Consider the following 26,100-nt stretch of genomic DNA (forward strand, 5'->3'; position numbering starts at 1 on the left):
TTTCCGTGCTTGTAGACCAGAGTCAGAGTACCATAGAAAAGACGATATAACTAAAAAAAGCTAATAAAAAGCTAATGTTCGCTACTGTTCAGAATTCACAGACCTTTTGTAGCTACTGCGGCCGTAAACCTGCTGGTTTCCCCTTTTTCGGCTATGACTGTTCAGTTGCACGAAAACAGAAAATGTCATTTAACTTTTAAAACAGACACTCCGATGACAGTAAACACGGACATACTGCAGATGCTTCACATCAAACATTATCTGTTTATTAAATGTATTTAGGTCCAAATGTAATTGATGGGCATTGTAATCAATTTTCACGGCGCAATACATTTTAACCGTAAACATGGAGAAGGGTTATCGGCTGCAATTAATGATATCTCGGCCTGTGCGCCAAGAATTAAGTCCTTTGCAAAATGCTAACATGGCCCCCGTAAGTACCTCAACTTTAGGAAAGAACAATCATTTTCTAATTGCGCAACTTTCAGTTCATAGGAATGGATAGCACTCAACTACAAGTACTGTGGTAGTCAATGGTAGTTGAGACACTGTGTTCCATTATGATGCTTTTTGGGGGCCTATCCGAACCATACTCATAACCAGTTCTGTTGTAACCCTGGAGCTCACCTCAACCAACAGTTCCAAAATAAATCCCCAAAATGTGCTCAAAAAAACAACAACAACAAAACAATGGACTATAATCATTTCAGAAGTGCAGATTTACCCAGACACGCGTCGGCTCACAGAGGTCTGAGGAGGAGTCCATATGAAACATCTGTTCCAGTCACGGCATCTCTACCTCAACTACAGCACCATTTGAATCGACCACAAGTCATTACCGCTCGGCTAAAACAGCGCTTGCTGCGCAGAGGAGAAGGGCGTGCGCCTCCACGCTCGTTGCAAATCTCATTTCATTCTTTTGGAAACTCACAGGACCCGGGTCGGCGCCTCCGCCAGCAGCAGTCTTCATTTCTATTCTGTGTGGATGAACAGAAAACGTGAAGAAACATTGAGAGTTTGTGAATTCAGCTGGCCTCGTTTCCTTCTCCAGGCTCCATTTAATTTAAAGACTTCATGCAGGCTATAATATTTTCACGTGCTTCTCGGACTACAAGCACTGTCATGTCCACGTTTTGCGCCACCGCACACGTACATGAGACACTTCCGCTCAGTTTGTGAGATAATGCTCTGCTTGATGTGATGATACAACTTATTCCTTCTTTTTTTTTTAAGTTTCTACCCAAGCCGACATTATATTCCTTGGTTCACAGACAGTGTCAGTGTACTTAAGTATGTGTATCTAATGTCAAATTAGTATAGTCAATTATTTTGTCCACATGGAACGCCTTTTCCGAAGCCTGGGTAGCTCAGTCGGTAGAGCATCAGACTTTTAATCTGAGGGTCCAGGGTTCAAGTCCCTGTCCAGGTGGTGGAGTAACCCCGTGAGGAGTTCACATTGATGCTTATTGTAAGTAGATATCAAGATGGAACCTGAATTCCAAAGTTGGAGGCTGCCTGTACAGTGGGCGGCCGGTTGTGAAACAGCGGCCTACCGCAGAGACGCGCTGTGACAGCGGACAAGACACGTCGCCATGGCGGTTATGCGTGGGAGTTTGACCCGGTTTGTGACGGAGAGCATGTAGAAGAAACAGGTGGAACAGTAGAGCAGGATGGGTTGAACAATACTTTGGTACAACAGTAGGAGGAGATGGGGGGCGATATTGAATATTGATATTGAATTTCAAGTTTATGAAAAAATATAAAAAGGTATCATCTGGTCAAACTAGTAAAGAAATTAGCAATATACAAAGGCATGTGGTGGAAAAGACAATTGGTTGTTTAGTGCTGCTACATTTGTAGAAATCCCCTCATCCCGTATGTATCAGAGTGAAGGACGTTCTCTTAATAAAGTAAAAATAGAATAAATAAAATATATTTTTTTCAGTTTTATTTTCCCTTTTGGGTTTCAAATGATGATATAATGATAATAGTGCTGTATCAAACAAGTGTGCCACTGCTGATGTTATGATTTATTAGATCTGTTCAAACAGAAATACAACCGACCACGAAAGAATTAGGGTCCCAGATGTAACCTTAAGTGGCCTTACTTTGTCTAATTTGTCCTGTTTTACTTTGCGATAAATATTGCATCGACAGTAAACAGACGAAGATGACAGTGATGGCCAGAGTGGTGTCTTTACATTCCTGCTCCTCTTTTCAAATGGACCCCTCAGCGGGAGCGGAGAACGCCCCGACCCCCCCCCCCCCCCACCCCCCGACCAGCGCTGTGTCCCACAACGTTCGCAGTGAGGGACAGGCTCAGGAGAGGGAACGTGACATTTAGGAAGAGCCCAAACAACAGAACAGTAGTGCTTTAATGTCTCATAAGACGTGCTCTAAACATGGCTTTTCCATCTGAGAGCGTCTCCGCGCTGAGTCAAGTGCACTAACTGTGCATGAAAGCGCTCGCTCCCCCAGGACACGGCTGCCTGATACCCGCAAGAATCAACTGGCCTTTAACTGCCAAGCTCCACGCGGCACACGATACGCAGACCAAAGCTCCCTGTGCCAGAGGGACAAAACAACACCAGACCAGGGCTACAAATCTGTGCAGACCCCCAACCCCCCCCCCCCCCCATATAACATCCACCAAAACATCTGAATAAGACCTCCCGCGAGCTGATGACATGAGATTTTGCATTTGTGAAAACAATAATACGCTTCAGATGAACTTTGCCAAGTGAAAATAGAAACATTTGGACGGACAGTCGGAACAGCTGATGGTTAGCGACTGCGGGCGCGTGGTAAAGTCGAGTAAACGCTTTCAGGAGCGCAACTGTCATATACAGTGAATCCAATATCCAATGAATTACAGATTATCAAACACCTGATAACAAATTTAAAGTTTATATTATCATAAACTCTTAGAAGATTGGATTATTAGATTGGAACACTTTATTAATCCCGCGTGGGGAAACGCATTTGCCACCAAACGAAGCCACACAAAGACAACAAACAACACAGACATTGCATTCCTAGTACACAACACATTCCCCCACATGCAAATAAATGACACAATAAAAAGCCATTGGAGGCAGGAATAGCAGCTGAAAGGTGCTATGGATCCAGGTCCCATCTGAAAAAAGGTTCATTAAAAAATATCTGATCGCTGCTGGAACACAAGACCTTCCGAGTCGTTTAGCACCGAGGCATCACTAGTCGCTCACTGACCGAGCTTCTTGTCCCATTAAAAACAGGGTGGCCTTCAAAACACAGGACTGTTTTGTAATCTCCTTATTTCATTCTCCCTTTTTACTCCCCTATTTCTACAAAATGATGCAAAAAGCTCTAAACGGTACGAAAGCCCCGTTTTCTAAGCAATGATGCGAGGTGATCAGCAACTTCACTCGGTCGCATTGGAAAAAAGAAGAAGACTTGAACCAATAGGAATGACCGAACTAAAAGAAAATACTGCTGCTAAATGCATGGACTTTATAATTATATCGAATTATTAACAATTCAATACAGTGATGAGATCATTTTTGACTTATTAAATACAATCATGACATACTCAAAGTAACTCAAGTCAAGTAAAACATTTGACTCCCTCTCAGATTTATACTTATCTCCAGATGTAACTTAAAGCATCTTAATATTATATCTTTGACTTAAAAAAGGACAACTGTTAACTTATCTTATAATTGCTTAGTGTAAGATACATATTACTTAATAAGCATTTGGTATAAAGACAATGGGTGAAGGTACAGTAAGTCAAATTGTAGGTTATTTCATTTTAAAACTAAACAATAGAACAACCAGGAGCAAATAGAAAACAGACAAGAAGTCTGTCATGAAAAAAGTCTAAATTATGGTTTCAGTTTTTCTCCACTGTCATTTCAATAAAATGCTAAAATGCTACATGAAGTAGTCTTTCAAAAGTGTAGAGATTCATATTGCAAACACTCACGAGAAGTACTGTGTGTGAGGAGAATAATAGTGGTACTGACTCAAACAGTGTGATGACCTGACCTCTGAGTTATAAACACAATACTCCCAAAGATTTGTTGCAACTCTTTCTCGGACATTCTCCCGATTTGAACGGATGCTTTCCAAGAATTGCCTTTTGTGGAGTTCAGATTAAAATTGATGAAAGGAGCGGCGGCGTCCCCCCGCGCCCCTGACGGGCAGCTCACCGTCGCCGGTTCGGAACGGGGCTGCCGAGGAAAACAAATATTTTTTTGCCAAGCGGCTGCGGTTGTGAAGTACATAAGTCCTGCAGCTCTGATTTTACATCCTGTCACATTAATGATTCAAAGCACTCAATATAAATATTAAAAGTAATAGCTTCACTATTCAGCTATTACTCCATCATTCCCTGAAATCATCATAAAACATTCAGAGCCTTTTAGAAAATTTACACACTTGAATTTGATGGCGGGGAAAGGAGGCTGTCAGAGTGCGAGGTCCTTGGAAGCTTAAATAATAGTGGAAAGCTGTTTATGGAACATGCTTTATTTATTCATCGTCTCAGAGTAACGTCCTCAGTTTGGATGGAGAGGCGGCAACAGCGAGACAGAGGGAGGGTGAGACGGACAGAACGGCATACACAGCAATGAGAGAGGCAGAAAAATCAAAGCAAGACCAATCTGGGGGGGGGGAAGCTGAAACATAACTCTTCCCACAGTGAAATAAAAAAGGAAAAAGGGGTGTGGGGGGGTGCAAAGTCCATGAGATGCTCGGCACAAGGTCAATCAATGGAAGGACTCTGGGTCCGGGAGCAGCTAATGGATTGTGAAGCGGCGTAGCAGGTTTATGAATTTTTAACCAGTTCCTCCTTCAGCCCCAGACCAGACCTCCATAAATCAATGACGACTTATTGGAGGGGATCAATTATGCAAACTAAAAAACATTTAATGACAGATAATGAAGAGGTCCCCGGAGGCGGGCTGGCGGGGGAGCGGGACCCGGCTCGTTTGCCCGGGAATAATTTGCGGCAGCGGAGAGCCGAACCCGGGGCGGCCCGCGGTACAACTTTCAAGGCCGCGCGACGTGGACGCCTCGCCCGACGGCTTAGCAGCAGAGCACCTCCTCCGTGGGAGGAGAGGAGAGAAGGAAGGAAAAAAAACACATCAACACCGGCGGAGAGCACTGATGTGTGGGCATTGAACCGGAATCTGTCCGAAATGCTACGCGGCTTTTAAACATCGGCATCTGAATGAGCGGCACCTCTGCGATTGGTTTAATTTTTAATTTTTTTATTTTTTCAGTTTAAGTCCGAGTTCGATGTACTTGTAAAAAGATCTTTCCCCCAACTTTAAAGAGCCATGTGTATTATTGGCTACATTTCCCAAAAAAGCTCATCATAAAAAGGCCCTCGGGCCGCCCCCCCCCTGGTAGTAATCTCAAATCACTGAGCTCTAAACAATGATAAGCGCAAAATCTGCCCCCTCCACTCGCGTCGCGCACGACGCTGGTGACCCCGTCGTCGCATGCCTCTACGTCGCCTGTGTCCTTTCGAACAATTCATGTTTAATGCATCGCTCGTCTTCCACTCGTCTGGCCCGTGTGCGAAAAAAAAAGGCCGTCGCGAAGCTCGTGCAGCTTGTCTATATCGCCAACCGGAAGGTAACAAATCCGCTTTTGAAATAATCTCATATTAAGACGCCTTCAAAATTGGGTGAGTCATTTGGGGCGCGTGACGCTTTCCCCATCACTGGGGAATGCACCCATACACTCCGCGGGGGACGCCTCTGCAATGGCGGACTGTGTTCAGAGCGTGCGCACGCCGCCTGAGAAGCGCGCGAGGGGAGACGCAGATGCGGTCGGTGGGATCAAGGCGGATCTGAGCAAATGCATCATGGCTCAGGTCATTTGTGTTTATATCGCGGCGAGGAGAAATTCAATTTTTTATTACCCTGGGTACCGTATCAAATCCCGCTGACAATTCTCTCCAGATGTTTCTGTGTGTCCCGGGGGTGTCTGCGCCGCATCCACGGGGCTGATGGAGAGACTTTATAACCAGGCGTCACATCTGTCCCCCTCGCCGCTCCCTCTCCTCGGGGGAGAGCAACCTTTTCATCACTCTGACAGTGGAGGAGAGAGTGCTTTCTGACTCTTCTGAATTCCTCCGTAAGTACAGTGCATTCTGAAGAGGAGAGTGACGTGTGCTTGGTTTGTTTCTGCCAGTCCATAATGGCAGAAGGTCACCCCCCCCCCCCCCCCCCCCCCCTCCTCTTTGGTCTCTTGTGAACGAAGGAGGTAAAGAGGCACTTAGCTGCTGATGGGCTTCGGTTCACGCGGGCCTCGCTGGTGATTTCTTTGCCCCATTTCCTCCAGATTTTTTTTTTTCTTCCCCCAAAATGCGCCTCCGAGACGCGTAGTTAGGTAATTACGCAGCATTTAGAGCGGCATTTCATTTTGCCCGTTTCGCCGTGCCGCCCCTTCTTGCCACTCGGGGAGCCCGAGTATCGGATCACACCGCGTGTTCACTCACACACCTGTGAGTGAACACTCTGGCGCCGCTGCGCGGATTTTCTCCGAGAGTCGATCAGAGTCGCCGTTGGTGCCGCTGCGGAAGATGTGGTCACGAAAAAATGTTTTGATGGTTGTCGAGGTCAGGAAAAAAAATTAAGAAAACTGATTTTGAATTGTAGGAGGTGAAAAAAATTAATTTGGAATCCATGGAAGATTTATGTACTCTGTGATTACCATTGCATTATTAGTATTTTATTCTATAATGTGCATAGCTTATTTGTTATGACGTATATTTTAAACTCTCTGTGTTATGTACTACTGTACGTGACCATGCGAACTGCCCCTCGGGTGTTGGTGAATTGAATTGAATGTATCATCATGACAATTAAACGGCGAGGGCTGAGAGGAAAGACTGAAGTGACTCCTAGTGGGTCTCGGGGTCTGTGCAGGTACATCTCCACGCTCCGCCGGGTCCGGGCCCAGACAGGAGAGATGACCCAGAGTCAGGCCAAAATGTTTACTGGCAGATGTGCTTTAAAGGAGCTCTCCTTAGCTGGTCATGGCAGCGGAAAATACCCTGCTGTTCGGTGTGCATCTGCAATTTTCGCTGCTCTTCCCAATTCCACCTCCGAAATCCTGACCTTTTAAGAGAAATGATGGACGAGCTGGCCATGCTACTGTCTCTGCCCCTTTCTCATCTTTTTTTTTTCTTCTCCCTCCCTATTTTCTTTTTTGCTCTCCATTCCATTGAAGATTGAAGCTCTGTCTGTGTTGAGCTCCGAGGCAATCTCTGGCCCTCTTTTGCTCGCTGTTTCAAATCACTTTAAAGTCTGATGCTGGCTTCGGCCGGAGCCCCTTGGCACTTGGCTTCTGTGCAGCGGTTCGCGTCAGGAGCTACGATTTGTGATGCGCAGATGACATGAGCAATGCCTCGCTCGTGGCTGTAGAGGTGGATTTGTAAAGGCAAAGTCGGTAACGCACAATTTGATGTGACTGGGGCTCCACATCGCCACAACTGATGAATTAATGCAGTCGGTAGGAACACTACTTTCGGTTGGAATAATTGGCACAGTATGTTTATGACACTGTGTGTGTGTGTGTGTGTGTGTGTGTGTGTGTGTGTGTGTGTGTGTGTGTGTGTGCTGTCTGTGTGTGTGTGCTGTCTGTGCATATTTTCATATTTATGTGTTAAGTGTTGTGTTTACTGTGTCTGAATATTTCCACACCCGCTCTGTGCATTATACTTTGAGTTGCCTTTATTCAATTTTGCAGGAGGGAAAATGTATTTTAATGTTCTACATGAATTGTTCACATTGAGAATTTCCTCAGGATTTTTCGTGTCCGCGGTGGATCTCTGTCTTTCCCCCTGTGAGGCATCACATAGGCTTTTTAAGTACTCCTACTTAGAGCCTTGGATGTTCAGTACTTCAGACCCAGATATGGATGTGTTTTAAAACCAAATTTCAGTGGCACTTCATCAATAGTATTTACAAAATTAATAACGGCACCGTCAGACTTTAGGTCGGCAAAGACGCGGCTATGAAATGATAATCTGTCTTTAGAAGCACTTCCTGAGATTAAAAGGTAATATTCCCGAGTCCCGACTTTGCTTCTGACTGCCTGAAGAAACTTCACACAGCGATGAACATCATCATCTCAGTTTGATGAAGCGGTCTTGCTCCGCAGGTCTTCCCAGCAGCCCCCTGATCTGCTGCAGTCTGCAGTGAGAGCTACAGCTGTATGATACATTGGCGTCATTACTTCCTGTTGGCTTTATTTATTTTTTTATTTTTTTGTACAAATAGGCAGCAGAAAACTGCAACCGGTGAGACATAACAGAAATGTGAATGCTAATCTCAGACCCTAGTGCCACAAATTCCTCTCGAGCTAATTTCTCGAAAGGAACAATTAGACATTTGTGAAATGCACTCACTCACTCACTTCCGCGCCGAGAGTTCGATGAGACAAATAGGATGAACAGTAGGCAGGAGTGAAGACAGGCGACTAGCGCGGGTCCGCCCAAAGAAGACAACATCAGTGTGCAAGCACCTCTAAAGCTCCACTAACATGTCATGTCGTGTCTGCTTCGTCCGTACATGTTTGCGGACAATTTCTCAGCCAACTGCGATGACGTCCTGGGGCCAGAAACACATGCACAGAAACCATGTATACGCCATGTGTCGCACATAAATCGCTATTGATAAAAACAGTGGTTTGTAGAGAATGTGTGCACATCACACGTACTTTTCACATCAGGCATCACGCGTTTTTCTTGGGCCAGATGTGAGTGATATGATGAGGTGAGCAATGTAAATAGAGATGATGAAATAAATCTAAGATATTTCTTTAGGTTGTTTTGCGAAATTTCATGGAATTACATTTGGTTTCCAAAGTCTATAGTTTAGTTTTTGAATTCGTTACCTGGGAATGATGCATTATTCCCATTTTTTCATTCAATCATGACGATTGAAATATCACCACTGACAACCCTGACTACACTGCGGATGCAAATAGAATTTGTAGGAAAAAAATAATATTTTCAATGAAAGTAATGAGGATATGTTGTAAATTGTAATACTGTACATATCAAGACAATGTTCACAGGCGGCATGTTTGTTTGTCTGCCAAAATATCAAGTCTTGCATTTCAGTACGCCTTTGTAGTGACTACTATTCAGCATCACTGAATATTTTTATGGTAATAAAATCTCGTGCTTTGGACTCTCGAAGCACTAGATCATGATCTTATTCAATATAGAAAAAAAAAAAGTTCACAGAGACTTCGGACACAAGTGCTTTTGTTGCCTTAGCCAACGGGACTCCGGCCGCAAACCCTGGTCCGTGGTGCCACAGTTGTGAGCTCTATACATGCTCAACATGCATCCGAACCACATCCTACTGACTCAGCTGCTTTTCGTTAATGCAGGGCTTTATCCTTAAAAAAATACTTTGCCTCCGAGCATAATCCAGTCCAATTAAACCAACCCGGGGCCGTATTAGAGAAACTTCCTATCTTAAGCCCTAAATTTATGATAGGAAGTGCAGGAAGTACATCATGTGATTTGTTCCCCCCTGCAATTTAATTTATATCCCATCTTACCTCACCTCATTCTTTCTTATCTCAGGTTCTTCAACAGTCAATCCAACATTGGTTATCAGCTATTTGTGGGTTTTTTTGTTTGTAACCCCCCAAAAATGGAACATAACAGCAACGGGCACTTTAGTTAGAAGTGTTGGTGATATCTGTAGAAAAATCCATGTTGTTCTCTCTGGGTTGTTCAACAATGCTTACTGAGGAGACAAAACAGACAGGCCTGTATCTACGATTGAACATTTTGTCTTCTTCATAAGGGTCTAGCATAACTTCTGCCTAAACTAAATAAAGGAACAATCATATGAACACATTACTTAAGTAGGAAGTTACAGTTGGGACAGCGTAACAGTTAACCCGAGGTCCGGAGAGTTTGTTTGAAATGTTGGGCAGTCAGGCAGCTACCCTAGGTGATCTTTTCCCCCCTAAATCAGGTTATAAGCCTAATTACAGTGGTAAGGATTCATTACGATTTTGAAATATGGCCCCTGGCTAATGGAGATCTCACTGATTGTCTAGCAATCTCAATAGTGACAACAAGAATCCAGAAAGCTACTGTGCCCAGCTAAAAAAAAAATGTAGTCCAGCCTACTTCCCTGTCAAACCACTTGTATACTTGTACTTGAACAGTTAAACAAGTAAGATGCGTTAATCAGTGAGCTTTCATGGTGCATTCACACCGGACACGACGCAATTAATTCGTACAAAGTCAACGCAAAAACGCAAATTTCGTGCCGCCGGATAGTGCGAGTGTTGCAAAGTGAATTTGTGTCGCGTCCCGTGTGAAGGCAACATTCGAGCTGCTGGTACAGTAGGTTAACACCTATCAGCCAGCCTACAGCCTACTAACTAGATGTTGCTAGATATTAATCATGTAGATGTGAGAGCGGTATCACTTCTCATCCAGCTCTTGGCAAGAAAGAATATCTCCCTATACGTCAAACTATTCCTTTGATAGAATTCCTGACAACATATTATAGATTTACATAGATGGCACAACCAGAATTTGTGTACATGGACCTGTAACTGTTCTGGGAATTGAGGCGTATCTTAGAATGGCCAACAGTTCTCCTGAGAATACAATATGCCCTGGGCATTGTTTAGTTTGAAAAATCCTCAACAAGAGCTTTTGCTGGATTCTAGCGGTCCCCCCCACTCAAAGATGGAATTGACAGCATGTGTGAGATTGAGCAAACACAAGCGAGACGCCTTGACAGCGTCCCAGACAGTCAATCCCCAGTGACTGTGTCCGCTGATAATTTACTTTTCAGCAGGAGATGTGTTTACCAAGGGTTACAATTGAGGTGCTAAAATATTGATAAGGGACATTTTATAGGCTTGGGAAAAGGTTGGACGATTGACCCCGCACAAGGCCCGGAAGGGTAGAGAGCATGTGCAGAGCCTGCTGATTGTTGCGCTGTATGGACAATGTGTGTCCAAAATACAAGACGCTACAAATCTCCTTCTGTATTTATATTAAGAATTCAACATGAATGCACGTATTTACGTTAACATATGAGCATTAGCATCAACTTTTTATTGGCTCATAAGTTGAATCGCGCAAATTACGGGGCAAAAAAGATGTAAATACCACAAAAAAAGTTGTAAGGCCTGGCCGAGGTAGAAAAGTCGGTGTATTGCTAGATGCAAAAAGTCCATTAGAAGCTGGCTTTGCGAATAAACCAAAACGTACACGAAGCATGGGACTTGAGCGTCTCTTGAATTACCCAACCGAGTTTTATATTCAGTAATTCAACAGCAGAGGGTGGAAACGGGCAAAAGCTTACACTTACATTGGGAATATGGTACACACACACACACACACCAACGCACACACTTTGTCTTGGGCTGCACTGCACGTAAACGCTGACAATGGTGAGAGAATCTATGAAGGCGTGCCATGTATTTTTGAAGTGCAAATGCGATGACATGGTCGTATTGACGGCCATGCCGGTGACACATGTGGCCTGGGGCTAGGTCAACATCAGTGAGTCCTTCATTGTAATGCGCGCTCCGCAGGGACCTCCGGACACATGCCTCTGCCCCTCCGGCCGTCCTGCTGCAGCCGAAGCCCACAATCCCTCGCTGATGAGACAGAGACGCCGCCGCCTTTGTCCATTGGCCTTGTGGATCAGGAAGGTGTTACTCGGCCTGTCAAGACGGGGCGAGCAAGATTGACTCAAATAGCTTGACCCGACTCCTCCCGGATGGCTCTACCTTTTCACCCCAACCTCTGAACTCTCCCGGCCGCTGCATCGCCGCGGCGCGGTATTCACAGCGGAGATGGAAGCCTGCCCACCGGGCTGCCCCCTGTCCGACCAAATTAAACCGCAGGAAAGGAAGGCGAGCGGAGAAAAAGAAGAAAAAAGGGCCCATGTCTCAACAGTTTAATTATCCAACTCAGCTTTTTTCCGAGGCCTTGAGAAACAGCGGGTAGGATTTGGATGGAGAGAACAAGGGGCCCACAGTGTCCATGGATTATTACTGGGAGGACATGGCTCGTTTCACAGTAGTCGGCCACGGAAAAAAATCCCTCTCTGTCTTCATTGCTCTTCTTTGCAAGTAGCCGATAAACAGTGACATCATGTTCAAAATCACACGGCGTAGACACAGTTGAGAGACAGGATCTACATGCTACAATGTTAGATATATAAGTTAGACGGTACATTTTGAGGCTGTAGTTTGTAATGTGTAGCTACTAATTGTCGCCCTCCCTGTAGATTATGGCACTGCGCATGTATCGGTTCCCACAGTTGGTTGATGCAAATGCTAACTACTTTAATCCTTTGGATCACAGTCACAGCGTAATTAGTCATGAATACTGTGTTGTATCGATAAAGGGCTTATGTTAACACAAATATTCAAGTGTGTGTGTGTGTGTGGGGGGGGGGGGGGGTGGAAACAAGAGGGTAAGTAATGTATAACTTAGTTGAGTGCAGTATTATTGCCACTGTGTCAGAAGACAGGTAAAATGTGCTAGTGGTGTAATTCAGTCCAAACTGTTTTGTATGTGATATCATTTGTTTAAAACAGTAAATATGAAATATGTTATAATAATTTGATCTGCAAAATGTTTTGAATACGGTGCACTCATTAGTATTATGGTGATCATTATTATTGTTGCTGGCAAACACAACATGCATTGGCCAACAGTGTCGGGGTCCAACATATGTTGCCAACTGCAGCTTTTTTGTCCCGTCAAATCATCACATCACAAAACAATTTCGGAGTTGAATATATATTACATAATGTTATTGGGGGTTATTTGACAGTACAGTATAGAGAGTCTTGGGAGCGAGCTAACCCCCATGTTCAGGTGTGGGCCAAATAAAAGTCAATATATCATATTTTATGTTGGTGCGAGGTGAAACTGTTTCCTCAGTGGAGAAACAAAAATCTGTCGAACAACTAAACGTGCGATTAAAATTGCAATCTGCCAAGGTGCAAGCGCACCTGGCTAGCAAGTTGGAAATGGCAGGGTTTTTTTTCCAGCAATGGCGGATCACGGAGCCTCTCAATAGTTCCCGGAAGTGAGCAGCAGCGCATGAGAGTAGCAGCGCAATGGATCAATGGACCGTCTGTGTTGCACTTATGAAGGGTAAGACGTTTAAATAATCAGATTGTACATTATCAGCACATCTGAATCAAATCAACATGCGCTTTAAAGCATGTTAGTGGATTATGATTTATGATTATTTATGATTTATTTATGATAAAAAACTGTATTGACTAACTACATAAAGTAACTACATAGTGATGTCGGTCTGCTGTATAGTAAATCGATACATTTATTGACTTCTAATTACCAAATATTGTAGTTCTGTCGCTCTGAATAATGGATTTGAATTGCGCGCCAAGAACTTCCGGCAACTATCTGAAGTCTGCATTTTGGACTTCCGTTGTCACGACTGTCATTAGACGGCTCTGGGTTACAGTTCAAATAGAATCAATTGCTTATCCTTGGTGTGCCGGATGTTGCATCTGAATTTTTTTATACATTATTTTACCCTGAATTCTTTTTAACATTGAAAAACACAAGTGAAAATCAGTCAAGGAAATTAGAAGTGTTGAATTTAGAGGCAAAACGTTCTGATACATAATTTCAATGCAAAAAAAAAAAAAAAACTGTAGTAGAGATTCAGTGCTTTTTAAATTTCAAAGTCTTTGCTTCCATAGGATTTGGACACGCCCTACATGAACCCGCACCATGAGCTTTAGACCATTCAATGTGTTTAGATCGTTAAAGTGTTAAAGTTCAGGTTCAGGTTTTTGATTGATTTACAAATATAGGTGTTCAATTTAAAGTGAAATGGTTTAATGTGAGAAATGCTAATACAGAAAATTTAACCAATAAAAACAGAGGAACAACATAAGTGCCTTAGCATGAATGTGCTAAATGTATTTGTTATGAAATTGTACGGCATTTTCAGATTTTAAAATCGAAACGTTTCAAAAAAATAGAAATAATAAATATATGTGATTGTATATAAAATGTAAAAAAAAACGTTGCCTGCTGTGTACATCCCGGCCTTTCACAATAAAATAAACATTATCTGTCTGAAAAGGAGTAGCAGAAGAATCATGCTTATCCAATCCCAACCCCTTTCTATGCAATAATATTTTTATTATACTGATAATAATCAATGATCAATTGTTTCCATAACATATTCAAAAGAAAGAAAAACACAAGCAATAGAAAATCCAAATCACCACAACAATATCCCCATTAGCGTGCGCCATACATGGTAATAATGATTCTATGCGGATGTGATATTCCACTTTGAGGTAATTTCTGCTGACTGTGGCTTTTGGACACCATTAATTTTCACGTGTGAGGTTTGTATTTATATTTAATCCTTCCCGCCCTTTATTTGAGGCACGACCTCATTGATTCTCCCCCCACCCCCCCCGCCCTTCTTTTTCTCCCAGTGCCAACAGCGGCGTTTGCTGGGAAACATTGAAGTGGTGCTGATGATAAGCCGAAGCATCTCAGGGATGCCCTACGGAGAGCGAGCAGCGCAAACTTTGTACCGCGCTGACAAGCTGTGAGAACACTATGCAGATGATACGCCATGATCAAAAAAGCGCTCTGTCGCGCTCCCACACATCCTCTGTTCTGTCAAACCGCAGCTCCACCGTAGGACATTAATGTGGCGGGCATGTCAACATGGTCAGATGAAAAAAACAAAAATAGCTCCGCGTGCACCTCGCGCTGGCAATGACACGCCGACTGCTGAGGCTTCTCTGCCGAAGCGCCATCTTTCCGCTTTTTACAAAACACAAGGGGAGAGGGAAGTTATGACAGAATAAATTGGACATCCAAGCGATATTAACACTGATTCACTCTTGAAGTCGCTGCGCACGTGTAATATCGCCTGACATGAAACAGACAAGACGGGGGATATCACAGAAATATATACAGCAGCATGGAGCCACACGTATTTCTGTGTTGCAGTGGTGATAATTTGTATTCTTTCTCAGTGATGGTGATAGTCTTCTGGTGGCAGCGTGGAAATTAAGCGCGCCGCTCCCACTGCTATTCGCCGTCCAACGGACAGGGTGCATGTGTGGACAAGCATGGCTCGAGGGTCCAATAATTGTATCCTTGATGTGTCAAAACATGGCACTCTCTTCAGCGTTGTGAGGCCGAGCCGTCGCGCTGCCCCGGCGAGAGGTGGAGTTTTGGATTCGCCCCGGCCCGCGAAGGCCCCGGGTCTTTTGATTTTTTCCTCTTTTTTTTTTTTTGCGCCATGAGCTAATTGTGTATATTATCACACATGTCCAGTCCGCAGCAGCGAAAAAAACAAGCAAGGACGCCTATCAAAAGCCATTATTCCCAGGTGTGAAAGGCTGTCACCTCCTTGTGTGTCACTTTCGTTTTCTGCCTCGTCCCCACTCCTGGCCCATTTCGCCCGGGCAGGTGAAATATGTAGCCACCTGCCGTCGCCCGCCCGTTTTTCGGGGGCTGATGGAACACATTCTTCGCAGAAGGTGATTGCAACTGACAGGGTCTTTACATCACTCTGCGTGGAAGAAAGAAAGAAGGGACGCTGACCATTAATCAATAGTATTTTTCACGCACTGAGCAGAAGAAAAAAAAAGAGACAGCGCTGATTCTATTTCCGGAGAAGTGTGCCCTAACGCTTTCATGCTACAGTAAACAAGCACAAAAACAGGGGGGGGGGGGGGGGGGGGGGGGGGGGGAAATCAATTTTCATTTCTTATGAAGAAGAAAAAAGAAAAGAAAAGAAAATCTTGCCACACAGCTGATATGGGTTGTGTGGGCGATGCCGTGGTCACGCGCCACAATGAGAGTGATGACTCCCAGGCTGGTCACCCATCGTCCGATGACGGCTAACGGCTGCATTGTGGTCCGTCCCCCGTCAAAACTGCCACTAGCCAAGAGTCCGACGGAAATTTGCTGCTCCATGTCACCGCTGACTGACCCATGAACCATGCGGTGGGTGCGGAGAGCAAAACTGACACTCCCTGTTAAGTGAAGGCGCGCAACAGCGGGTGCCAACTTTCCATTTAGACCACAATCTAATATGCACAGTGACCCCCCCCTCCACACACACACACACACACACACACACACACACACACACACACACACACACACACACACACACACACACCCAACCGCTACAACTGCCTCTGATTCACCGGCCCCAATGGCGGTCAGGGCCAGGGACACTCACTCCTTGGCTTCTTGGCTAAAAAAACCCCAATGTCACCTTTTTTTTGGGGGGGGGGGGATTTCTCACTTCTTTTTCTTCCCTTTTTTTGAATCGAAATGTTTGGGTTTAAAGTAAAGAGCCTGCAGGAGCCGGGGATGCTGAGCAGAATCCAATCTGTTGATTAATCATCCGGCGTTCCAGGCGAGGCCGCTTCCGCTCCGGCACACCGTTCGCGGGAAAAAGCTTTTTTTTCATGCTTTATTTAACAGGGAGTCCGGTTTTTATCAGCGGGGAGAGATACCGCGAGAGGCACAATGATGGAAATCGGACCTGCCAGACCTGCCTTTACTCGCGCAGGGACGGTATTGACAAGACGCGCACAGGCAGCTGAGGAGATGGGCCACTCAGGGCATAAGCGCCACACGGAGACAAGATAACACGGCACGCCCTCCCCTTTTTTGTTTCTGTTAATGAATGTATTTATATGAATTCAGGAATAAAACACCAATATGCTACCGGCCGCATTTTTTAACTGTGTATCAGACGCGAGTGCTCTTTGTGTTTTCCTCCCTCCGTGCACTTTTCCTACCTCACAAAATGCGTGTGCGGAAAGGAGAGAAAAAACCAGAACGGGCATCGACACCCTCCTTTAATATTTGCCATTCCTACGATCAATCAACCCTCCAATGACTACAAGGGGGCTCGACGTTTATGGGCTTTGCTCAGTCAGACGGCTTGACTGGTTGCCATCGATTCACAACCCAGCCTCAAATGTCAATACCGCCTCTTTTGGGGTTGCGTCCAAAAAAAAGAAAAAAAAAACCCCTCTTCATTGATCACTGTGGTCGGTGAGCAGGTGGCTCTCTCTCGCCGTGTGCCACAACAATTGGAAACAGCGGCCGCTGCGCCGGCTGAAATGTTAGACAGGCCATTCACGGTCGAGTAGGTCACCTGTCAGCCGCCGACAGCAGCTCTGTGAAGGCACACCGTCACTGACCTGTGGCCGCCATTAAGGGGAACGCCGCGACAGGCCGCCCCCCCCCCACCTCCCCGCGCGAAAGCGCTCGCCCCGACGCAGCCGCTTCGGCTCGGATTGTGCCGCTTCGTGCGTTTAGCAGGAAAAAGGGCCTCAAAACTGTGCGTTCGGTCGCGAAAGGTCAAGCGAAATCACATCGCAGAAGCCGCACGGCGGAAGGGAATGTGTGCACCGTGGTCGGGGCGGCGCTCGTTCTCAAAAAACCCATGTTTTTTTTCTTCACGTGCTTTACTCAGACTGAAATGAAGCACAGACAGGCCGAATCTCTGTCCACGTTAATTCCAGACGCAGCTCAAAGTAGGGGCAGAAAATTTAAATGGCTTGTTTGAATTCATACATAAATGAAACATTCATGCAGCAGCGCGACTGTACGTCCCGTATTTATTTTTTGCAGCGAGCTAATTTTGAATATTTACAAGAGACAAAAAGAGAAGCTTTGTATTGTAAGAAGGAGAGCAATTCTAATGCAGTTCACAAAGACGCTACATTCAACTGGACAGAGCCACTGAAGCATCGAGGACGAACAGGACATCGTTAATCTATTCTCGGCCTGCTGGTGGATTTAAATACGATGGGCTGAACATTCATTCGAAGCAAATATCGTATTAATGCAACTATTGAATCAAAACACGCTCAGTGTGCTACGGTTCCTCTCACTGTTGATAACTGTGAGGCGAATTTGATACTTTGATTTGGGGGAAAACCAAACAAGCTAAGAAAAAACACATCACTTAGTCCTCTTTTTCAAAGCTTTAAATAAAAGGGGGGGGGGTTAAGAGATTAAAGTATGTAAGCTAAGCAGCAACAAGACTATACTTCTTTATTTCCATTTCTTGTACGTGGATCATCAGCTGGATGTTTAACATTTTGCCTTCGACTTCAGCTTCAGTCTTTAAGCGTATCACTCAAGTTCACATTTGAAGTCCTTTTCTAAAATATATATATTAAATAGACAGATGGATAGATAGATAGATAGATAGATAGATAGATAGATAGAGATACCATAGATATATATATATATATATATATATATAAAGATACCATAGATATATAGATCGATAGATACAGATACCATAAATAGATAGATAGATAGATACAGATACCATAGATAGATAGATAGATCGATAGATAGAGATACCATAAATAGATAGATAGATAGATACAGATACCATAGATAGATAGATAGATAGATACAGATACCATAGATAGATAGATAGATAGATAGAGATAGATAGATAGATAGATAGAGATAGATAGATAGATAGATAGATAGATAGATAGATAGATAGATAGATAGATAGATAGATAGAGATACCATAGATATATAGATATATAGATAGATAGATAGATAGATAGATAGATAGATAGATAGATAGATAGATAGACAGATAGATAGATAGATAGATAGATAGATAGATAGATAGACAGATAGATAGATAGATAGATGGATGGATAGATCCCAAGCTGGTAAATTCTGGAATATTTTTTTGAATTAGTCTGGTAGTAGGCAAATGAAACAATTCTTTATTTTGGCTTGGAACATATTCATACGTTTTAAGTCAACACATTGGGCCGGTTGTCGTGGATCAATGGATTAAAAAACAGAACTTTCAGCCAAGAGATGGGCTTTCACACTCCTGCTTTATTTATTGAATTAGTCAACTTATTTTTCTATTTTCTTTAGTTTCATTTTTATATCATGCAAAAAATGTTTTCTGCGAGGAATACAGACAAAGTTATACAAGGATCCTGATGAGCCTCATATGTGTGGAAAACTTGTCAGGTGCGATAACAGTTATGGAGACGAGCAGGGCTCAGCAAACGGTCATTTGCTGATCGCAAAGGTCACTTTCCTTTTCCAGTTAAACACGGGAATTATTAATCATCTGGAATCCCCGGCATGAAAGACGAGGCACAGCAGCTCAACGTACAAAAAGAAAAAGGAGGGATCAAAATGTCAATGTACTTCCACTCTCGGGGTGCTGTACAGAGCATTCGTATGAAGGCGGGTGATATTCAGGGCCGCACGCTGCAATTGACAGTCCTTGTTATCTGTATCGGCGTTACTTGGTGATGTCGTCCTTCGCGGGTGTTGGCCACGTTCTCCCTCTTCATGCCCAAAAGAAAGAAAGAAGAGGCAGAGCTGCGAGACAAAGAGCCCCCTCTTCCTAATCACCATGATAAACGATGAAAGCACTCTTCCCTTCCGAGTGTCATTCTCTCGCGGAGAGGAAATCTTTTCTCCACTTTAGATTGGGGTGTTTGAAGTCACTCTCTGTCTTCTTGTCTCATTAAACATAAAAGAATGAAATAGGAATTCAAATGAACTGTTTACCCTGTTACTTTAAAATGTGTAATTTACCCTCACTCTGCGAGAGACAACTCACAATTACGGTGGGTTGGCTCTCCCAGCTCCGTTTAGTGTATTTTCTATAACAAACCCCTAATAATCATCTCAGAGATCAAAGTGACACTGCGGAAGAATTTTAAATATTTAAATCTCCACTATTCAAATCTTATATCAGATCAAAGAATTTTGCTTTAATTTTTCGCGAGGCACGTCGCCCAGCAGACCCAGAGACATGCACGGGAGATGCACACAAACTCCAATTAAATATTGCAAATTTCGGTAAATCTCCATACTATTTTCATATCTGAGCAGGCCTCACACTGTGTGCAGCTGAACTGCTGAGGAGGAGGCAGCTGCAGACGTAATTGATTATTATGGTCGGTCCTCACATGTTATGCGGATGACAAGTAACTTAAAAGTACATGCCACTGAAGATGGCGCTGACAGTTCCAAGGGGTATGGCTCCGCTCAAACGTACATTATATGTTTTGTGACAGAGGTTTCAATGTGTATCATGTAAATTGACAGCCCACCATTTGAATAGATGATCCATAGTTTAAACATATAAATATATATATATTTTCAATATCTCAGTGCATACTCTTTGATGAAGGACCCCTTAACTGCAGATTTGAGAGAGTCACTGAGGATTATTTATGCCCATAAAACATCAGTATTTCAGACACTTCCCACTATTTCCAGGGAATTTGGCACGTTTTTTTATTCACAAGACTGTTGCCATTTCTATATTTTCCAATGAATCTGAAATATCAGGCCTCGTGTCACCGCTCGTCTGCTATGCGGTCACGATTCAAAAGGTCCCCTTGAACCGCGACACCTCCTGGCAGTGAGTTGGTGCGACGGCCCAGGCAAGCAGCCAGTTTCACACCATTTTTAAAAAAAAAAGAATCTGTAAATGAAATAATTCATTCATTATGCTCAGGGGTCAGCAAAATGTAAATGTCAGCGGTATTTTTTTGTCATAAATTTGGTAATAGATCACAGCTGTAGTTAGGAGTTATTTTGCAAATGAATAGTGGCACACTGCTCATTCCATTCCCGGTTTCACGCAGCGTTGGAAATTCAACGCGAACGCGACGTATTCTGGACCGTTTTCTGCAACCGCATTTAATGCTGCGTTCCGAAAGATGGCGACTTACACGGAGGTCGGGGTCCACCTCATGTCACTACATTTAACTCGAAAAGAAAAGATGACGAAATACATTGGTTCTTCGTTGCAAGTGATTGTACATATATGAACACACAATCGTGAACAATATATTACATTTCTGTGGATACGTTCTTCTAAATATTACACACTGTAGCTTTAAGTTAAACTTGTAACATTATATTTTACAACGCGGTTGTGCTACTTTTACTTTATCAAAGCATCCGATAGCATTACTGTCACCAGGAGAAATATGTAATTTGATTTCATCCATGAATGAGTATACACCGGTCATCCATATAGTAGAATAACGTACAGGTGGGCTAACGCTGAAGTCAAAATTTAAGCTGTAATTTAGTGAGTAAACCATAGGCAAAATATACTTAACCGATACACACAATATGTATTATAATACACGTATAATCATTCATTATAATCATAAAATGTTGTTAAAAACAGTAGAAACTGTTGACTGTCTGCCCAAAAGCTTTTTTTTTTGTGAGTATTTAATTAATAACACCATATCAATCTGCTATAATATAGACTGTGTGTAAAATGACAGGTGTGAAGTCCATTTCCAAAACATCTGAGATCATTGCCGATGAGATGCGTCACACGTCTCACTAGACACTGGATTATCACTGTCTGACATCATCACTGCTATACAAGGTGACAGCAATGGGAAGACTAGAGCAAAAACGGGGATTTATGGGGGCAACCTGGTGCAAGGTCAAATGCATTTGATGAAGAAGGTCAGAAGATGGACGACGAGACAGGAAAACTGAGCAGAAAATTTGGCTTTGAAATCAACGTAACGCGCTGCTCATGCATCAGCGCCGTAAGAGAGAGAGAGAGAGAGAACAGCAACGATTCAACAACTGGAAAACTGGAAATAAACCGCAATAAACCGTCCGGACTTGACAACACAGGAGCTGTGAGACATTAGTTGAGTAATGAATGCATCCTCGTCTTCTCTGTCCTCTGGCCTGTGACCTGGAAAATCAATGGAGGTCTGCCATCTCTAAAGACGTTCCAGTTAGTGAAATGCACCTGGGGGGGGGGGGGAATCCAATGCAGCAGTCCATTATGAATTCTCCTTATACACATCTGAGACAACATTTCTTATTTTACATTATACAATATAGATACGCACACTTCAGATGGGTCATAGGGCAGGAGCTGCTGTCCCAGCTTCCCGAAGTGGCTCTGTCCAAGTCTCTCCCTTTTTAACACATTCGTGGTTTTTATTGAGACTGTTGATATTATTTTTTTCAGCGTGTGTGACAGAGTTTTGATGAAAGAAATTATTATTAGTTTCCCTGTCGCTCTTTGTCGACAAGTTCCACTTTTAAGCTACAATTAAGAGCCGATAGCTCATCTGCCTCTGATTGTGTCTTCTCTTGAATCCACGGATACCTACGGTATTTGAAAGGTCCATTGATGAATGGGGCGTATTACCTCACGCATTGTATGTAATAATAAGCCAGCGAAATCCACGCGGTTGATATTTATTCAAACAGACATTAGATCTGTGGAACATGACACATCAAACTAGTTCAATCAATCCTCTATTCGCCTCCGTCATGTTCCACGGAGACGAATGGACAAAGTGAAAGAGTAAAAAGAGAGTCAATAACTTCACACGGAAGTATCTCTCAAACGACGAGACGCTGGCTGAGCACACCGAGCTCTGAGACAGCTCAATGGTACAGAGTAATGTACTACAAGCCCCGTGACAAGTGATACAGATGTGCAAGATGTGGTTAAGCAGGGATCGGAAGCGTTTGATACGAGCACTGCTGCCATATCGTAGTTTTGGTAGCGAAACCTGAACAATATATATATATTTATTTATATATATATTATTCTTTGCTTTGAGGAATATAAATCTGTTTGCCTTCAAAACATCTCTGTCACCTAAAATTAAAAACAAATAAATCAGAAGTTCCATCCCTGCATCTCTTCCTGGTGTCATTAGTGGGAGCAACTAAAGTGTTGAAGGGGCAGTAGGGCGATTCTAAAGCAATACACGTTTAGTAAAAGTCTGCAAATATTTCCTCACCGTCCTTTAGCTTTCTTTCTTAACTTAAGCTTTTAATATAATGATATCTTCACATCTCACCACCCTTTAGCTTGACAGAAATAGTGATTAGACTTACATCGTGATATACATTGATATCGATTCCATGTCGCCCAGGCCTGCGCTAGATTGCTGATATTCCTAGCTGAGGCAAGACACAATCCTCCATCAATTTTTTATTTGCTAATGATCTCACATTCCCCATGACGAAGATGGAGGGCGGGGCTTAAATCTCCTCTACGCCGCTCTCGCCGTCACCCCTGCCCCTTCTCCCTCCTCTGTTGTGGTTGCTAGACTCTTTGCCCCCGGGCCTTCTCCCCGCCTCGGGGCAGTCGGCTGCTCCCAGACACCCACGACATTTAACACTGGGTATGATGAAGAAAGGTGGTTTTAAAAAGCAGGCGAAATTACTGTCGGGTAATATGATGCAGCGTGAAAGCAGCTGGAACAGTTGTTCAGCTCTGTGTCGCAGATAAATAAGAGTGTGATACACAATGCACGTGGTTCAACTGAAATATATAACCTCATTAGACTCTGACACTATGCCGCGGTGTCCCTGTCAGGTTGTCTAATCATCGGCGCAGATCGGACGGACCTCCCGGAGCCCGATCACCGACGGAGCGGTCGAACTTCCCCGGAGAGAGCGCCCGGGCGGGAGGAGCGCCTCCACTTCACCGCAAACGCGGCCAGTGCAAAACCAGGCAGCCGGCGCCGGCGCTGGCGCTCGCGGGCGTTCCCTGGTGAAAACTGCACAGACATTTCCGAGTAACGGAAAGGCATGACACCCCTTTGAAAAATGCAAAAGTGAACAGATGGATGCGTGCCACCCAACAGCTCTCATTGCGGCGGGGCTAATACAACGCCTTTGACTACAATCCGCCGCTTGATGTCATCGGTTCATCTCCTTCTATTGTGCTTTTTTTCCCCCCCTGCCTTTCGGAATGGGAGAGAAAAACATTTTCCCAGCGGATTGGAAGGCTCTTTATGAGCAGGCAGATGGAGAAAATATTGTTGACATTAAACTGTTCCTCTTTAAGGGAATTGCTGTGACAAGGTGGAGCTCCCGTCACTCGAAATAGCAGCTGTGTGCTGTTTACAAAGGGGCCCAGAGCAATGTTTGTTTCCATTGAAACGGCGGCAACTTTCCCCCGTCTTTGTAATGAAGAAGCTTCTGGCACTGTGTGTTTGCTCTCACATCTACTGTCACCATAATGCGATATATTTGTAGCAACGGCGTTGCTCTTGTTTATGAATTATTACGGCTTCAGCTGTTGTTGTGATGGTTTCAATTATTACCACTGTCTTCCCTGTCTTTTCTTCAGAGTCTCATTCTTATTGGGGGGGGGGGGGGGGAGACTTGGCTGTGGAAAGCGGCCAAACCTTCCTTAAATCAGAACCTACGTACCACCTTATTAAAGATATTAATGGACCCCGCCCCTTGACCTAGATAAACGCCGCAAAACCATACCATACAATATCTCAAAAACATTACTCAACGGCGTCTAATTTATTAAATTATAAATCCTTAAAGTTGTGACGAGGTGCTCACTGAGCAGCTATTGCCACCGTGAGTGACTAATTGAACCGGGCACAGACGGCAATCTCGGTGCAGTCGAGGGGAAGGGTTGAAATGAAATATAAATCTAGGGCGTGCGCGGACTCCCGATGACCCTCCTTTCAACAAAAAAGATATATCCCAACCTAAACTCACCACCCTACAAAGTTTCGCCCAGTCCCTCACTGTGGAAGTGCATCTTCTAATTGTGTTATTTTTTACACGGCAGTTTTTTAAAACGCAAACCTAGGCTTAGCTGATCGACCCCTTGGGAAGGGCTGCGACGGCGTGATCAATGCGGAGTCTCAGACGGGAGGTCCAAATCAATGGGACGGCCCGGGCTCTTAATTACTGCTCCCTTTGCCACCGTAAAGGAGAAATCAATTGTGTAGAGTATTCAAAGCGAGAGCCGAGGCCGCGGCGCACTACACACGAACGGGCGCACTTCATAGACCCCCCCCTCCCCCCCCCGAGTCACGTCACATCTACAAAAGCCCCCCCCCCCCATCTCGTCGTGCTCCTCCTCCTCCCACTCCGACGCGGCCCCTCTCAATCGTCGGCCCGGCCGATTCTGAGACAGTCGATTTGAAATCTATTATGATGACAATGACGTAACCGAGGGTGACAACAAAAGACGAAGCGATGAATGTGCAAGAATCAGTCAAGGGTAGGAGCGTCGGGACCGAATTATTGATTTGATGATGAATTTTGAGACTGCATATATTATCTTGCAGGGAGATTCCCTCTCTCCCTGCTGTGGCCTTGCCTGTGGGCATTGTGTCGATCTAGTAAACTTTTATTGTGTAACAGCTGAAATGTTATTTAAATTATGATTGAGTATTATTGTGATACTTCCATGGGGTCAATTGGAGTCGATATGTGCACTTTTCACTGGGAAGGTGCACGTGATGTTAAGTTAGTTGGTCCACATAGTCTGATGTTTACTGCTGTAGCATCCCTGAAGCTCTGGTTACAGAAGCTAAAGGGTCTAATGTTATTATTTCAAAGTGCATGGCAGGTGTCTTCATCAAGGATCACAGCGGGAATAAGTGTTTGACATGTAAATGTAACGAGGAGAGCGGGATATGTGCTGCATGGGTACGTGATTACATGAGAAACGAGATAAAAAAAAGAAGATCAGAAACTGAGTTGAAAAATAATGCAAAAAGAGAAAAAGCATTAACCACTTGCATCTTTTGATGAATTCAGTCATACTTCTGAGTTTAAACACAGTTTGACTGTTCCGTGGTCCTGAGGGCTGTGAGTCACTTGAGACTCAGTGTGAAATTAATGTACTGATATTTTTATTTCATTTTTGAGTTTTCTTTTTTTTCATGCATAAATCTTCTAATTAAGATTTTTTTTTTAAAGTGTGAGTGTAGCGGGCCTGCTATAGGGCAAATACTACAACGTAGTGGAGCGACCATGTCGGCAAGGGGGCCAGGAACATTTATAAACCCCTCTGAATATTTTGCTCAAAAGTTACAGGTATATTGCTTTATGCGTGGCTATTTTCGCATTAGAATATTCTTCTCTTCGGTTATTTATTCATCTAATCATTATTACCCGTGCGTTGACTTCAGTTAGAGAGAACCTGTGCTGATACCACCTCTGGAGCTTTACGATAAAGTGTGTTTTTTGGAACCCAGACTCACACACTCTCCAGT

General features: G+C 43.9%; 1 non-coding gene across 1 annotated transcript; it reads left to right on the forward strand.

Annotated features, from left to right (window-relative positions):
• Positions 1-1,356: 1,356 nt before the first annotated feature.
• On the forward strand, positions 1,357-1,429 carry trnak-uuu. The gene has a single exon. It is a non-coding gene; the product is annotated as a tRNA-Lys (tRNA).
• The last annotated feature ends 24,671 nt before the right edge of the window (positions 1,430-26,100 follow it).

The sequence above is a fragment of the Scophthalmus maximus genome, chromosome 13 (assembly GCF_022379125.1).
Source record: "Scophthalmus maximus strain ysfricsl-2021 chromosome 13, ASM2237912v1, whole genome shotgun sequence".
Classification (NCBI taxonomy): Eukaryota; Metazoa; Chordata; class Actinopteri; order Pleuronectiformes; family Scophthalmidae; genus Scophthalmus; species Scophthalmus maximus.